This window comes from Eptesicus fuscus, chromosome 22 (genome assembly GCF_027574615.1).
Source record: "Eptesicus fuscus isolate TK198812 chromosome 22, DD_ASM_mEF_20220401, whole genome shotgun sequence".
Taxonomy (NCBI): domain Eukaryota; kingdom Metazoa; phylum Chordata; class Mammalia; order Chiroptera; family Vespertilionidae; genus Eptesicus; species Eptesicus fuscus.
In genome coordinates, this window is record NC_072494.1 from 17,701,163 (window position 1) to 17,718,945 (window position 17,783).

At 40.6% G+C, this 17,783-nt stretch overlaps 1 protein-coding gene and 1 long non-coding RNA gene across 4 annotated transcripts in view; one reads left to right on the forward strand and one right to left on the reverse strand.

Moving 5' to 3' along the window:
- Positions 1–17,783, forward strand: part of PRRX1 (paired related homeobox 1) — a 66,220-nt gene that overhangs the window by 10,141 nt on the left and 38,296 nt on the right. The gene's annotated exons all lie outside the window — the stretch shown is intronic.
- LOC129147988 (uncharacterized) overlaps positions 16,512–17,783 on the reverse strand; it is a 140,599-nt gene continuing 139,327 nt past the window's right edge. For both annotated transcript variants that reach the window (XR_008555199.1, XR_008555200.1), the window contains exon 4: positions 16,512–16,709. This is a non-coding gene — a long non-coding RNA (uncharacterized LOC129147988). The remainder of the gene's footprint in view (positions 16,710–17,783) is intronic.

The window sequence follows — 17,783 nt, forward strand, 5'->3', positions numbered from 1 at the left end:
TTTACCAATTTTTCTTGTTAACAGTCTCGATTCCTGATTTTTCTTTAATTGATGGGGGGAATTTTTAATCCCATTTTCAAAGGTTGTGTTTTCGCCAAATTAAGAAAATACTCAAACATGTAATGGCATGTTTTTTCTCTGTTCCTGGTAGAATGATGATCAGGTAGGACAGGAACAGATTCCAGGAGGCAGAAGTATGCTTTCACAGAGGAAGGAGCATTTATAAAAATCAAAGACAATGCATTTATCTAGCTACAAAAGTCTATAGTACCCCAGCCTTTAGGTAACGTGATAATTATGGAGAAAATATAATTTGTTATTAGTTGAGGTTACAACATCTGCCTGATGAATGCAAACATTTTCTTTAGGGAAAAGTATTAACAAGTGTATGAAATCGTGTAGAAAGAAATTTTAAATGATGAATTAGATGTTGTAATAATTCATCTTTCTCCTCATGAGAAAGGGGAACAGAGAGCGTAATCATCATTTTTGAGGATTAAAAAACCACACTTGCCCAATCAAAATTCCTGCTGGTCCCCTCACTGCCTGTTTCTAAGGGAAGAAAAAAGCACCACCCAGTGAGCTCTTTGCTTATACCCAGATGTGCCGTTCAGCGCTCTAATCCTCAAGTTCGAGGAAAGACCATGGGGTGAATCCTCAACACATTTTAGAAATAAAACGTAATTTAGTTCATTAATCAAAAAAGCTGAAATCTGCAGTTTTGCTAGACACATTTTAAAGGCTGACTCTCTTCTGACAAGAAAAAGAATTATCTCCCTTCGAGTTTGACTGCTCCGCGTCTGTTCTCAGCGTCCCTCGGGGAAGGAGATTTTCCCGGGTTTGGTTATTTTAACTCACAATATATGGAGTGCTATTTACATTTATGTCTTCTTTTCCTTTTTCTTCACTCCAACATTCTTCTTTCCCAAGGTGGTGAGAATATCTGTTGTCTGTGCTGTTTGTGGGGGAGGGGTGTTTTTGTTTTTGTTTTTTGTTTTGGTTTGGAGATTCAGGGCTACCTTGAACAGCCAGGATATTCCAGCGGTGTTTGGGTAGGCCTTTAAGTACAATCATTTTTAGCTGAATTCATATGCTCACTGCTGGTTTCTTTAATTCTTTCCCCTGATTTGTTTTAGTAAATTGATGCATTACTTTGTCTGAAAGGATTAATAATAATATGAAAGACAAAGTGAGATTAAATATGAAATTGCTTCACAAACTCTTAAGAATATCTACAGAAGCTATTACATTTTAAAAGGCCAATTCTAAGAAGCCAGTAGAGATGGCACAATTCTTGACAGATAAGAAGTCTGCGGCCGATAGGCGACTTGCATCTTTCTCTCCTGACCCCACTGTAACCTTTTTCATTATATCCCACCATCTTTGACATCAGCTCAATTCTATGAGATGCCTTATAGTCCAGTGAAACAATACAGAGTTAAGAAGAGGGAGACCAGCCTGCCACTTCACAGCACATGGCCGTGTTACATAATCTCTTTTTATGCCTCTTGCTCATATTGTTGGTTATAAAGTAGGCATGTCACTGCTCTGTCTAGCTTCCTCATGGGAATGGCGGAGGCCAAAAAGATAGTGCATCTGTGAAAATATTTGAGAAATAAAGAACTGAATTTGTGTATGCTATTCTACCATAGGAACCAAATGAATACTTTTCTAAATTAAGTTATCATATAAAGAACAAAACCCAAGAATACATTTTAATAAATATATACCCAGACCTCAAAAAGCAAGAATCTTTAGATTTAAGGACATTAGGAGTTTCAAAGCACTTCACTTTTTATTCAGAGAATCCTGTGTGAATTTACAGTTGCACAATACACAGTAGACCCCCTTATCTACTGTTTCACTTTTTAGTTTCAGTTCACCATGGTCAGCAGTGGTACAAAAATGTTAAATGGAAAATTCCAGAAATAAATGACTCCCATATATTTTAAATCGCATGCCATTCTGAGTAGTGGGATGAAACCTCACTGGTCCTGCTCTGTGCCCCTGGGATGTGAATCACCCCTTTATCCAGCATCCACACTGTTGATGTTACTGTTAGTCACCTAGCAGCTGTCCAAGTGATCAGACCCACTGCCTTGGTATTGCAGCAGTGGCGTTCACGTCTCCCTTATTTTACTTACTAAAGGCCCACAAGCACAAGAGTAGTGATGCTGGCTATTTGGATATGCCAACCAGAGCTGGGAAGTGCTTCCTTTAAGTGAAAAGGAATGCATATGTAGGGAAAAACATGGTTTATATAGGGTTCAGTACTATCCATGGTTTCAGGCATTCACTGGGGGTCTTGGGACATATCCCCTGTGGATAAGGGGGGGGGGGTGGTGGTACTGTACTTGCTGGTTGACTTTAGACAAATCTGTTGTTTGGAATAATGAGATAATATAAACAAAGGCCTCAATACTCTACTTTTCTTCCCATTGAAGGCATCAGCTAGAGCTTTCCCTTTTCCTACCCCCACTTCCACAACATCTCTGACCAGAATCAGTTATTCCAGGCTGATATATATTCAGTGTGGTTTCCCAACCAATGCTTAATGCCACTTAATGTCACTAAAATTGGAAATATTCCCCTACTCCAAAAGTCACACTCTTATAGCATGTCACCCACTGAGTGACTCAGTAGACATCCATTTTTTATCTACAGTTAGAAGCTGATGGCTTGTGATTTTTTAGTGACACTCAGAGGCCACACAGAAGTGCCCGGCAGAGCCAGGAGTCTGGCCCAGAAGTTCCTGGCTATGGTCTTCTCTTTCAGGTCCCCCTTCCCCTCTTTAGCATGAAAGTGATGCACATCGTTTTAAACTTTGAGATGGCACCAACCTTTCATATTTCCATTTGCTTCACCCATCACCATGGACTTGGTAGTGGCTGAAGAGAAATGCCCTCCCCCAATTTAGTCACTGAATTTAGTGGAGGATATATGGCCTGTGCTTAGGACACCAGGTGTCAAGACTTCTTATCCCACACATACCACAGCCAGCAAGTTTCCAGGAGACCAACCATGTTCAATTTCCTCCATAAGTAGAATGTCTCTAACATAGCACTGTCTCACCACTCCTCTGAGATTTTTGTGTGGTTTACTTAAATTTTTGTACATGAATAATACTCACCATGTTAACTGTGATTATACATAAAGTTGCCATTGTTTTGCCAACTTAGATTTCCTAACCAGTTGAGTAAGATAAACATTCTGTCCTCAGTCTGACATGTGACCTGCTTTCATATGTATGGCTTTGAAATCTGATAAACCTGGGAGACATGCAGACCGCATTTCTATATCATGAAGCATCTAGGACTCTTTATTATTATTTTGTCAAGCAATTAACAATTAAATCTCCCTGGTGTTCTTCGGTAATACGTCAGCATGCCTAACACTTGTGGTACATGTGAAGGAAATGGATCACCATGGGTGGAGCAGTTAGACACCAGTTTATTGCACAACTAGTGTGCTTGTGTCTAGAGAAGCAGTTTACCATGTGTTTTATGTGCCTTATGCAAGAGAAAGTCAGGTTTTCTCTTAAACGTGACCAGTGGATATTAGAGACTAGGAGCACAGCTCTGTTGGGAAGATGAATTCTGATGTATGGGAAAGTGTAGGCTTGCTAAAAATGCTGTTTGTGTTTTAGGGGATTCTGTAGAGTTTCTAAATTGGGGGTATAGATTCTTCGTTGGAGAACATGGAGTCCTTCCTCATCTAGGAAAACTTTCCCTTGGCCTTTATTGCCTCCATTTCTTTCTATGTCTCCCCCACATGTGGTTCATTTCTAACTATTGAGAAACAAGGGATAAAAGAAATGACAGATGCCGAAACCGGTTTGGCTCAGTGAATAGAGCATCAGCCTGCGGACTGAAAGGTCCCAGGTTCGATTCCGGTCAAGGGCAAGTACTTTGGTTGCGGGCACATCCCCAGTAGGGGGCGTGCAGGAGGCAGCTGATGGATGTTTCTCTCTCATCGATGTTTCTAACTCTCTATCTCTCTCCTTTCCTCTCTGTAAAAAAAATCAATAAAATATATTTAAAAAAAAAGAAATGACAGATAAGCTGACTCTCTGATGTGCTTACGAATTTGATCATATATATCTTAAAGTGTGATGCCTAGTTCCCCTGCAGATTCCAGGGCCTGGCCCATACCCAGTGTATCAGAATCTCCTAATCCATGTGCATTTAAAATATCCCAGATGATTTTTACATACTGAAAAGTTTGAAAACATTCTCTTAGACCATACTCTCACATAGTAATTGGTACTGAAGGATGTAGTTCCTCATGCCCTCCACTGTACCTCCTGCGGTCCATTGTCAACCTCCCGAAGCGTCCGAAGCGTCCGTCTTTTCTCTTCCACCAGATACATAAGGTTGTGAAGACAAGGGCAAAGAGGCAGACATTTGATACTTCAGAGCACTGATCCTGGTGCTTTTTATATTGTGGACAGCTCAATAAGCAGTTATTGGGTAAATGAATGAGGGAACAAACACGTGGGAGATAAAACCAGAGCCTGCACAAAGCACTTACTAGGTGCCGGGCCCTGTTTTAAGTTTTTCACTTAAAACAAAGAAAAGAGGATGAAGGCAATTATTGGGGACTGTAAAAACCCTATGACTAATTTTAGGTAATCATTATCTCAGCCCTTATTCTAGAAGAAAAAGCATGAGTCAACGAAGGGGCAATCATCACACAGGTACGAATACTTGCAACTGACCTTTAGTTTTAAGTAAGCTTTCAGATGAAAGTGCGCCATATTTAGGAAGTTAAAGTTCAGTATTTGGTGTTCTTTTTTAACAGAGTCCTTCCTTCCTTTCTGATGGTTGATAAAGCATTTTTTCTTATATGTCCACAATTTGGTTGATTTCTCTTCTAAGTGGTCTGAGAAAGCCAAGTTTTCATTTCCCCCCTGTTCAGACACTGACTAGGGGAAGGTTGTATTTGAAATCTCAACCTAACCGTTCCAAGTTGGCCATGTTTAAAGGCACATTTATTCCATGAGTGGGGTACTAGACTTGGCTCACACTAACGTTCCACCGAAAATATCTCCTTTTAAGGTATGTCCCAGGGTTTTTGTCCTAAATGAATTTTCTATTAAATATCAGGCTTTGGTGTGTATTTTTTTAATGAAGTACATGCAATTTCTAGATTGCTGTCTAAAGAGTGTGCGGGCCTCTTAAATGACAGACCATGTAACTAATTAGAATGGAATTTCATTTAAGGAAGCAGGGTGACTGTGATTTTGGAAAGCCCAGAGGAGAACAAGGAAGGAGAGCCCTTGCAGAGATGAGAGGCACAAAACCCATGGGGAAAGGCTTTCCTAGGGCCACCTCTGTGGCAGAGACCACTGCGGAGTTACAGGATTCCAGGTCCTTCTGGGATCCTACTGTGACGTGATCTTTGCTTGGGTGGTTTATGACATCATGGGAACCCCCTTGGTGGAATTACAACTGCATAATTCCCAGTTAGCTGTTGTTTATTTTGTATTTCATCATTTGTGGAGCACACTGGCAGCATACCCAGGGGAGCTTTGTGGTTATGCTCCCGCAAATCCTGTTGTTGCAAAACTGAGTACATCAGAAGTAATTCACCAAGTGTCATAACATCCCTGCAGATGCTGGCCTTGGTGGTGATGGTCTGAAACTTATCCCAGCTGACTAGCCTTTTCAATGAGTTTTCCTTTTGGGGCAACAGTTATCAAAGACAGCAGGGCTTCCTAGTTTTAATACAGTGTCCTGAGTACTAAGCATAATGCTTCCATAGAAAGATTATTCCCCATGTGGTACTGACTTCTGTAATGTGACTGTGAAAGTGTGGTTCTATTCCTGTTAACCCAGAAGAATGTCTAAACTATATCAGATAACAAAGAAGGTTTCTGGGTTAGCAAAGGGAACCGGGATTGGTTTCTATATGTTTTTTGTGTTTGGTCCTGAAGCTCAGATATGACCCTACTTACCTAGTGCCCTTGGGTCTTTCAATGGGAAAAGGAGCAAAAGAAAGAAATTCCAATGTATGGAGCACCTGTCCTGACCAGGTACTGTGCTGGGTGATTTATACTACCTACGTTCTTTAAATGTTCACAATAATGCTCAGTGCTGGGTACTATTTCCCCCGCCCCCATTTACAAACTGGGCTTTGAGATTCAGAGGAGGCTTAGCAACTTGCCTGAAGCCTCAAAGTTATTCCTGACAAAACTAGAAGTTGTCTTCACCACTCTGTTACCCCATATTCCATTATCCTCTCATTTAACCTTCAGTGGCTAGAAAATTGGAAGGAGGTGATTGAGTTAAATGGTTTTTCTGTGATGTTTATTCCGTGGGACACGGAACTCCAGCAACTGTAGTATTGGGATTGCAAATGAAAAGAATGCAAATAATCCTTCAGAAAATTACACCTTTGCCAAGAAAAGCCCTGATGGCACTGAGTACTTCAGTGATGGCTAAGCAGCAAATTGAGGATAATTATGGGGCTCAGTGAACTTGAATGAAAGAGTTGGAAGATAGTCCTAGAGCAGAAACTAGGTAAGCCAGAAAGCTTTCCTGAAGATCAGCAGTTAATGCTGACTATGGCTCTGGCCTTGAACATGTCACCCCGCCCCTCCTCAATAGTCCTGTGAAATTGGAAAAACAGCAATATATTTTTGACAAGTTGGTTGACAATTCAACCAGATAGTCTGATTTGGTTGTTTGGAAATTAATTTTTCCAAATGCAATGTTGTAAGTGGCGATGAGGCTCCCAGGAAGCCTCCGAAAGGCAAGCAAACATATGATACAGAACTCTCGTAACAATGGAAGCAGCCAGAGTGTTGAATCCTAGAAGCGGCTCAATACTGAGGGATTTTTTTTCTCCTCTTTATTGGTGTAGGACCCATGCTTGGAAAAATTTAGAACTAGATGAACTTAATCTCTGGGCAACCTTCTTCAACACCCATCCATGGCCACCAATGTCTGAAGCCACCCTTCCTCCCACATGCTCTCACGTCTCCCTTTGTGCCATGTTGCATGGTTTCTTAAAGATGCCATTAAGGTTTTGGTACCTTGAGCATCCCCCTCAGCCCTCTTCCTAGGGGTCCCAGTGAGGAAGATAAACACTTAGAACAATAGCTGAATGGAAAACAATGCACTGAATTGTCATCATTGGGACAAACATTCGATAAATCCTGGGTTCCCTAAGGCCCCATTTTCTGGGATTTGCTGATAAAACACAGTTGGAAACTTAGTTTTAGGTCTGTTATGATCGCAGGACAGACTCATATTCCATTCCCTTTCTCTCACCCATTCGCTCATATATTTGACAAACACAGATTGAGTCCTGAGCTTCTGTGAAAAACACAAACTGCTTTTTCTCATAAACCACACATTCTCCTGGGACAGAGAGGCCATAAACAAGAAAACATACAAGCAACTAAATAAATAATTCTATTATAAATAATGACAACTTTCATAAAAGAAATGAAATAGGCTATTTGAGCAGGGATATGAATGAAAAGAAGATCAGGGTGCAGAGCCTCTCAGGCAGCATCATGAACAGCAAGTGCAAAGGCCCTGAGGCAGGAGCAAATTTGATCTGTCCAAGAAAGAAGGTCAGTGTGACTGGAAGATAGCAAGTGATGGCAGTTTGGGAGATGAGTTCAGAGAGATATGGAGAGGCCAGGTGATGGGGACCTTTTAGGTCACAGTGAGGAGCTGGGCTTCTATTCTCAGTGTGACAGCAGTAGACAGGAGCCCACTGCATTGGTAGATGCCTGGAGGACTGACCCAGGACACTTACTTTTCTTAGCCTCATCTTTTCTTTCTTTCTGTACCCAAGTTTTCTCTCAAACCTGCAGCCGTTCCCTGCCTGGGTCCCTAGAAGCAGCTGCCAAAGGAGAAGGAGTTGGGTGGATGTAGCAGGGTGTGAAATGGAAGCAATTCTGTCTTGAGTTTGTTATTTGAAAAGATAGAGCCTGTAATTCAGGTACTGCCTATAATTTGCCCAGAAAGGAAGGGTTCTGTTTTAAGTTCTGCAAAAGTGGCCTCTTTGTAATTTAGCAAAACATCGGAAGGCAGCTTTGCTAACGACTACAATTCAGCTCTGTGAGGACTTGGGTAACGGAAAGGCCTCGAGAAGTGATTTGGGTATTTCCTAGGTCACAGTGCCTCCCCATGTGTGTGTCTGCAGGACACAGCTAAAGGATCTTCTCTCCAAACCATGAAACAGTCATCATGGCTGAAATCAGAACATTTCACCTACACCGGTCATTGGGTTAACAAATATTGTGATCAGCATGTGCCGAACATTCTGAAGGATGGGCTCTTGCCAAAAGAGCCAGTCATCGAATTGGGGAGATGAATACCAGCCCTCACATAGCTCACCATCAGTGTGATTTTAACATGTCCCATCCTGACATCACCCACCCTCCAAACCAGTCATTCAACGGTACCTCAAGCTACCAGGTAGAACCAGCTCAAAATTGTAACAGCGACCCCCAATCCCTCCCGTCTTTCATTCTGATGCCTGCTTCTAGGGCATGTTGTCTCACAGGGGCTTGGTCCTTCCCTGTGCTTCCTTACAGATGGAACTTTCTATGGCCTGCAGGTGATTCCAGGCTTTTGTAGGAATTCCTAACCTGTTAGAAACCACTAGTTGGAAAACTATCAGAAGAAACTCTGAATAGGTACCTCTTGCTTTTAAAGAAGATTTTGAACCCCAAATTTCTGATGCTTGCAGCACCATGAGAGTTAAGAAACTCCTTCCTAGCTCATCTTTCTCAGCATTCTAAATACTCCAACATTTTTCATGATATTTCAAGTAATTTGGCAAATGATAGGTTAGAGTCAGCATAAGCGTATCATTATGCAATTGATTATGCAGATCATGCAGAAAATTTCAGTATTCGACAGGAAAAGCTGGACTTCATATAAAATGAATCTTGGAACAAGATGACAGTCCCCTGACTTCCAGACTCCAACTCGGAGACAATCAGCGTATTAATTTCTTAGCACAGGGAATTTAATCAGTATTTTTTTCCTGAAATATTGGCTTTACCACAGAACTTTACTTGAGGTTTTATTAGGCTTACCTCTTCTATGGAGCTTCTTCTGAAGTTTTCGTTAAGAATCTGAAAAACAGAGCAGAGGAAATTGGGTCAGGATAAACCAGTTTATACTGACTGTGGCTGGAACCACCAGCCCAGCACATGTCCTGATGCCGGGACAGGGGTGGTGGGTAAGGCCGGTCATGGTCGGCTTGGGCTTGGGAAGTCCTGTGAAAGGGTGATTCACATCTGGACCAGCAGTGGGCTAGGGCACGGCACAGCTCAGCAGCCCTCAGCAGGCAGACTCTAAGCCAGGGGGGCTGTGAAGGTGGCCTGCTAGATGTGTAGAGGGAAGGGGATTTGGGAATTACAGTGCTTTGACCCAGATGAGGAAGTTTACTTGCTTTCATAGGTGGAGAATAAAAGAATTTGGAATCAGAAAAATCATTGATTTGCTTTCTGCCTGCATTTCTGCCTATGTGTACCACCCTGGGCCTCTGTTTCCTGTTTGTAAAGTGGAATCGTGGTCTTTTTTTAACCATGGAGGCTGGAGGGGGCACAATATGGAAAATGGATGTGTATGATTTGAGGCCTGATCATCACAACTGTAAAACTCTACTAGAGGGTAATAAAATAGTAGGGATTCAGAGGGTGAAGTTTTCATACTGAGCAGGAATACCTGAATAAAAGCTTCGGGGAAGAGGCCACATTTGAATGAGACCTGAACTTTTTTTTTTTTTTTTTTACAAATCAGAATAGTGTAAGTTAATAACAATATAAACAGTAAGCAAGCAAATGTCAAATGGACGTGTACCTGCTCAATCCCACAAGAGCTCTTCCGAGCAGGAGGGGAGGCCTGTGAATTTCCTTGGCCGGAGTTGCTTCACTCTGTTACAGTTAAAAACACAGACCTCCACCTCCAGGCTGTCAATCTGGCACCTTTCACCAGCGTTAACCCCACTTAAAATGATTTGAAACAACATGACGTATTAAAAAAAGAAAAAAAAAAAACCTGGTCGATTTTTAGTCAAGGGTACAAAAAAACAAGTTGCTGTTGGTGTTCCAGACTTTTTTTAAAAATATGGTCTGGTGAGTGGAGAATGGCAGCTTGGAAAAAAATGCTGGCTTAGAGGACCAGGAGGGCGAAAGCGGGCAGCTCTGTGTGTTTTATAACCAGCTTTTCTTTAAAAAGGGCCATGGTGGGGGACTGGCAGGGGAGGGGGGGCAGGGGAGGTGGAGGGAGCAGAAGGGGAAGGAGGAGAAGTGGGGAAGAGAATTTCTCATTCAAACAATCCCATGGTTTTCAGCAAGGTCAAATGTCTGAGAGTTTTGTGGTGCCTTGGGGAGGGGACTAAGGAAAATATAACTTTCCAAGGTCAGCAATTTCTGACACTCATTCAGATTCTAGCCTTAGGGGGGTAGCTGTGTGATGAGAAAAGAGGAAGAGGTGACATGGGTAGATGACATTTAACATCGGTAGGGGACGGCGGCGGCGGCAGCTCGCTCAGTCCACTCCAGGGAGACATGTCCAGGACAAACAGTCACCTCTTAATTGCCTGCACATGGAGTTCCCACATGGTGGATTCTTTTAAAATCTGTATCTCTAACTTGTACACTCGAGTCCCTTCACTTCATTATCAGAGGGACTCCACTGGAAAGTAAGGCCAGCTAAAGCACGTTAGAAACCACGTCTGTCTCCTAGGTACCTGGAAACAAGGAAACTGTAGAATATTTCCCAAGCATAGATACAGAAGGCTTTTGGACTACCTTGTGTTTTGGGGAATGGAACTAACACTGCTTGAGTACCTTGTAAACAGTTATGGCTTGCTTCTCTCCATTAGTCAAAAAAATCAGGAATTGGTTGGACCCTTCCCCATCCCCACCCTCCAATGCAAGCCATGTAAGTTTTCTTATTTACAGTAGCTTCTTCTCAGAGTAACAGAGTTAAACAAAAAACATTTCTATGATATGGAGGGTTTTTCCTTTTTTTAAAGGTCACCTCGATCATTTAGAATAGTGTAAGGAGCAGTGCAAGCACTAAAGAGGCAAATTTGAAATGCCAAATGTGAAAGCTGTTTTTAAGTAATGGGAGAAGTTTGGCATTGGACATTTCGGTGAATGAGTCCTTTGGAGGTACTGGGTGAGACTACAGACTTCCCTCCCTCGTCTCTCAAAGGAAATGCCCAGGGTTACCCCATGACTTTGGTGAGTTCTTTCCTTTCTTGGCTGTTCTAAGCCAACAGTAGAAGCGTTTTGCTCGGAGGCAGCAGCAGAAACCAGGGACTAAGAATTCAGACTTGGCATGGCCGCCCCTTCTCTCACTTGCTTGTCCTGTGGAAAGCCTGACCCTCCTTCTCTCAGAAATGAAGGTCACAACACCACCCACCTAGGGTTGTCGTGAGTGTTCAATGAGATAATGTATCCAACATGGTTGGCACTGGGCCTGCCATGTAGCAAATACCAAATGGAAGTTATTTTTTAATAAGTACTTGATCCTTCTTTTACAATGGACCAGACACCGTGGAGTCCTTTATCACTCAGCCATAAAAACTGTGTGGCTATGTCCTTGAAATATTTGTAAGCATCTGGAAACGATTTAGTCGGAGGACACTTTAGGTAACTAAAGGGACTCATTCTTAAAATGAATATATAGTCTCAGGAGACTGTGGGGGTCAAAGAGCAAGTGACCAAATACTTCTACTCAATCCAGAAAGCTTTGTGGTGAGAGAATGAGAAAATACAAAGAGGGGAAAAGAGAAGGGGCAAGACAGAAATAGATTTTGCTTAAAGCTGAAGTATATATTGTTTGAGAAGCAACATGTTGCTTACTCTTTGCTTTAGTAGTCAAAGCATCTAGGCTGTACATACATTGATTTGTAGAATGACCTCTAGATCCATTGTGATACCTCTCTAAAAATTAATTATAATTATAATGATTGGTATTAAATTTATTAACCTAGAGATCTTGGGAGATAAAACCTACAAGCCCCTATTGACTTTGGACCCAGAGAGCAATGTGAATTAAGAATTAAAGGAAACAATAAAACTCAAAGTAAAATGTGGGCCAGAAAAATGTAATGTTACCGGGTGCTGATAGATATCTGGAATCGGGCTATACTTGTGGCAAATTTAAGGTATCTGATTTTTTTTCTATTTTTCTTAAAAATTTGCTTTTATTTCATCAATCCATATGAAAGAGCAATTGGATTTTTAAACTTGATCTTCAAGATAATATAAAGTCAGGTATGTTTCAAAGGTCTCCAACTTTAGCTCTTCAAAATGAATTTCAGAGTCTTTTGCTCAGGGTTATCCAGACTTTAAAAATGTATTTGCTAGTAAAATTTTATTTAAATAATTTTGGTACCCTTATTTATTTAGCCAAGTAAGTTCATTTGAAGAAACCTCCTACCATTTTCTGACTGTATCGTTTCATAAAAGAATGGACAGAAGAACACCAAGGTAATAAAATGACTGTAATCACTAATTAAGCAAATGGGTGCATTTAACTTATGAAAACCTCATTGTGTTGTACTTAACACCCCCCCCCCATTTTATTTTGGAACCCTGAAAACTCTCTGTTTTGAGGACCACTGACTGGGAATCTCTGATTGAGGTGTTATTGTTTTGTTTTGCCTCCTATAGCTTCACTGTATAATTGCTGATTTTATTATTCAAACTATTCTGATGATTTTGAGGTGACTCAAGTTCAAGCAAAATCCATGTTATTCTTTAGCTTTGCATCTTTTGGTTCTTAGTTGTGTAACAATAAAATTATCATCAGTGCACATTTAAAATCAGATGAATTATAATCTGAGCTAAATGTAGTCATTTGAGAGCTTTTTTCTCTCTCCAGGAATATTTTATTTGAAGTTGTACTGAATCCATCAGGAGACTTTTCCCCTAGTCCATTGGTATCCAAATCTCAAATTCCTCAGCTTCTTAGAGGCAGTAAAGGGAACCTTTACTATTTTCTGTTATTTTAAAAGCCTAATGAAAATATATATTTACTATACATATGTAGACAAAAAATTTTTTAAGATATTTTGATTGGATTGATATTAATTTAGGGTAGGTCTAAAGCTCTTAGAACACAGGAGGAACTCATTAAAGAGCAGAATGAATGAATGATGCTATTCCTGGCTATCAGAGGCTAAAAGGTACCTCAAACTGATATAATTAAAACTTTCAGTATATGGTTCCAGAGTTCTGATATTTATTATTTTAAACAGGTGAGGGGATTAAGAAGTATGAATTGGCGATTATAAAATAGTCATGGGGATGTAGAGTACAGCATAGGGAATATAGTCAATATTGTAATATGTATGGTGCCAGGTAGGTACTAGACTTATTGGAATGATCACTTCATAAAGTATAGAAATGTCTAATCACTCTGTTGTACACCTGAAATGAATAAAATATTGTATGTCAACTGTAATTGAAATTTTTAAAAAATAAGGAAAAAATAATTTTCATTTATTAGGTATTTTTCTTGCTTTTAGACACCAGGTGGCGATATGGGGAGAGGTGTGGGGAGCTTGGGGCACTGAGGTTGGATCCTGTCCTAGCAAAAGAGGAAGCATGTGGAGAGCTGGAAAGCAAAGTGATCAGATTTAATACTGTGTGTGTGTGTGTGTGTGTGTGTGTGTGTGTGTGTGTGTGTGAGAGAGAGAGAGAGAGAGAGAGAGAGAGAGAGAGAGAGAGAGAGAGAGAGAGAGAGAGAGATCAAAAAAGAGGAAGCTGTGGTTACATTTGGCTGAGAAAGACCATGTTGGCATTCATCACCAGAGTGAAACACCTTTCTCACCAGATTCCGGACAATACTTCACTTGGAAAATTCAGGAGCTATCAGGAGATCTCTAGCTCCTGCTAGCCATTTTTGGTTAGTATTTCATTCTCCCTTCTCTCATCCCTTCCATTCATTCAACATTTGCAGAGAACCTAGTGTTCTAGGCACTGTAATAAGCAACAGAAATACTGTCATATAAGTCCCTGCCCACTAGGAGCTGGAAGTTTAGAAGAAGCAGACATGTGAACCCTAAATCAGCAAGGTGTTACAGGTTCCAGAATGGAGTCATGATCAGGGCAAGATAAAGAAGAGTCACAATGGATGGAGTTGCCACGCCAATGGAAGCCATGAACTTTGAGCTGAATAGTGAATAGACTGGGGAAGGGGAATTAATTATTCTCATAGACAATTTTGCTACCAAGAACAGTTCAAGTGTGTGTGGTGTGGATGAGAAAGGTGGGCTGGGTCTTAGCTTTGATTTATAGTCAAACATCCAAAACACAATCAGGAGTTACCATTAGTAATCTAGTATTTAAATGTGAAAATGTGAGAGATATACATTTGGCAAAACTTGACTTCCTCACCACTCCTATTTATTAGAAGGGTACAAAGTTCCCTGTCCTTTAAGAAACTTGAACTTGATCAATGGGTCTAGAATCTAGACTCTAAATTATATATACACACTAATAAATATAATATCAAGTGGAAAGTGATGCCGTGACAGAGGAACAAAGTATATGATGTAGGAGTTATTTTTATCTTGGCAGTCCAAATGGGAGTAGGATCTACTCAGGTTCACATTTCCAGGAAAGAGTATGCATTTATATGAACGATTGTTCAGGATCAGGAAGTCCTTCCTAATAACTAACATTAATCCTTATGGATTAATAATCTATTTCTTATTTTCCCATAGTTTCAACAATTTTGATTAAATTCTTAATTTGAAAGGTTTCACTCAAAAGAAGAGCCTTAAAAATTTCTATAAATGGAGTTAGTAAACCTGTCGGTAATCCTTCCTTGCTTCACTATTGAATTATATGTCAGAGTGTAGCTGTCTTTCTAGAATGCAGTTAAAGGATATCCTTACACTGTTATTAAGCATAACCTTACATTTTCATAAGCATCATAACCTTACATTATGATTAAGTTGCTGTCTTACAACTATTTGATGAAAAATTGAAGCTGTTTTTATCAGGCCACTAGTATTATAAAAGAGCCAGACTTGTCTTAGTTTTAGAATCATTTTTTTTCCTCAAGATAACAAATTATAATTTACAAGTATTGAGAATTGAAATGGGTGTAATAGTAAACCTTCATGGAATGATTTCTCCCCCCGCCCCCCCCCCCACCCCACTCCACACACACACCCCTATCAATCTTGCATTTTTCTGCATCTGGGGCTATTGGCATTTTTATATCATCAAAAAGGCTTACCTTCTGCCGAAAGCCCTTGACCCCAAGGCACCTTGGAGAATTTTAGGAGCTGGCCTAATCCCATATATATTCAGGGCAAATTTTGACAGCCTTACTGCTTTTCATCATTAAGCAATCCTGGAACTTTTCCAAAGTAGCCAGGGGTAATAACACCGGCATCTTGATTCAGATCCAACCCAATCTTCAATTTACCCCACTTGGGCGAGTCGTTGCCTTCTTCCCCACTCCTTCTGTGACCTAAGCCGTGCTGGGACACCACTATGTGCTGTTAATATTTGTAGCATTCTCAGGAGACAGAAGCTATAGAAAAGCCAAATACCAGGTTTTTGTTATTATTACTAATCACAGGGCTCTACCTCAAAGGAATAAAAAGGTGAGAAGAGATGAATTAGCATTGATAAATGACTTGCAAAATAGAATATGCTGTAGAAAGGTTCTAAATATTACTAAAAAGAGTGGAGACAGCATGCAAATGTGATTAAGGAGATGGGGTTAGAGGGCAAATGCTGGAATATGGGTGCACCTAGGGTCAGTGTGAGTGAATTCTGCGATGATGTAATTTCCTGAGCATACTGTTCTCAGAGGCTGGCTTTCAGGAAACAGGATATTCAATACAGCAGAACTGCCTTCCCTGGGAAGGGGACTAGGAAAGAACAACAGGGGACTTTCTTAATGGGCTGCCATCACCTCTTCCCCTATCTCATACCCCCACTAAACTCCACATTCACCCTTGTAAACAATTTTGAAATTTTGTGTTGCTAGGTAACACCTGCTCAGCCAGGCTCTTAACCCTTTGCACTCGCTTGCTTTTTTCTAGATTCCTTTATTCTAATGCTAACCGTGTCAAGTCACACTCGACATCCGAGTGCAAAAGGTTAAAAGGAAAACTTTGAGGAAGAAGAAGTCTGATCCTAACCATAGTATGATATAAGATGAGCAATGGGGTTGACAAGGCAATTTATTCCTTGCTGTTTCTTGGAGATGAAATAAAAACGACGAGGAACTCAAGTCTTGAATTGAACTAAATGTTGAGATGAGACAAGGGATCAAAGAAAATCGATTCTCTCAGAAATCGGATCTTACTGGAGGAAGGCTGGAATCAGTAACTAAGTGATGAGTCTACAGAGTATAAAACTCAGGTGGGTTTTTGTCCCCAATGTCAAATGGTTGGGAGCAATAATTCCATCTTATTTACAAATACTTGATTGCTAATTTTCATGTGTTCTGCCTGTGAAACGTGGGAATAGGACTGTTCACCACACAGAGATTCCATGAGGCAAACAGAGTTTTATTTTTCCAAAGCATGTGCAGTTTTCTCAGAGAACGGTCACTGCCATGAAGGATTTTATTACCAGAGACTTTGGTTTCCAGGTGCAAGCGTGTCCAACATCCCAGGTGCAAATGTATCCAAATGTCAGCACCGCAAACCTTCTAACTCGTCATTCGGTTTCTCTCTTGTGTTTGTTAAAGTACCTGCCAACACACGAAACACAGTAGAAATGTCAAGTCAATTTTTAAAATGAATATAGGGAGGAAAAATAGTAACGCACACCATCGGATTCAGAGTTGAGAGCTTCTAAGTGATGGCATCAAACCTTTTCTGGGATCTGGAATTCCTCCTCCGGTATTCCTGGCAGACAGAATCCAGGCTTTCTTAAAGATTTTCATGGATAGGGAGTGCACTGTCTCACAGAACAGCTGCTTCTTTTGCAGGTGGGAATTATCTTTAATGTACACGAATGCATGTGTATGCTTATGTGCATGTATAGTACACATGCCCATTTAGGAGAGGCCTAGTCCCTGTGTAACTGCATTTTGTTATTCAAAATCCAGTCACGTGGGCTAAGAAGAGTGAGCATACTTATGAGGAAAATAAGAAAACTGGAATAGTACTTAAAATATGGGAAATGTGCCCACCATCTTTACCACTGTATTAAGCGTATTTTTTTTTTTGCCTTTAGTACCAAGCACATCTTTTTATTTATTTTTATTTTTTAAAATATATTTTATTGATTTTTTATAGAGAGGAAGGGAGAGGGATAGAGAGTTAGAAACTTCAATCAGCTGCCTCCTGCACATCTCTTACTAGAGATGTGCCCGCAACCAAGGTACATGCCCTTGACCGAATCGAACCCGGGACTTTTCAGTCCGCAGGCCAACGCTCTATCCACTGAGCCAAACCGGTTAGGGCCAAGCACATCTTTTTATTGATTCAGAGACTTCTACTATGAAAGCTGACTGTAAATAAAAATTTACTAATTTTTCCCCTTTTCCTGTAGTACTGGAGTCTAATGAGTAACAGCTGTACTTGAAGTGTTTCTATAGATACAAATTAAAGTATCAAAGAATTTTTTGCTGTTAGAATAACCATGACTGTAGGAACTAAGAGGTAGCTAAAGGCATCAATTCTTTTAATTTATCATTCAGTCTCTTCATGCAATAAATTGGGAAACTGCCAGAACCCAACAATCCCATCGTTGGGGGAGCTACTGAGACACTCTGACCTTGCATGGAGTTGTAAGAAATTGCAATGGGAGGGTCCAGTTC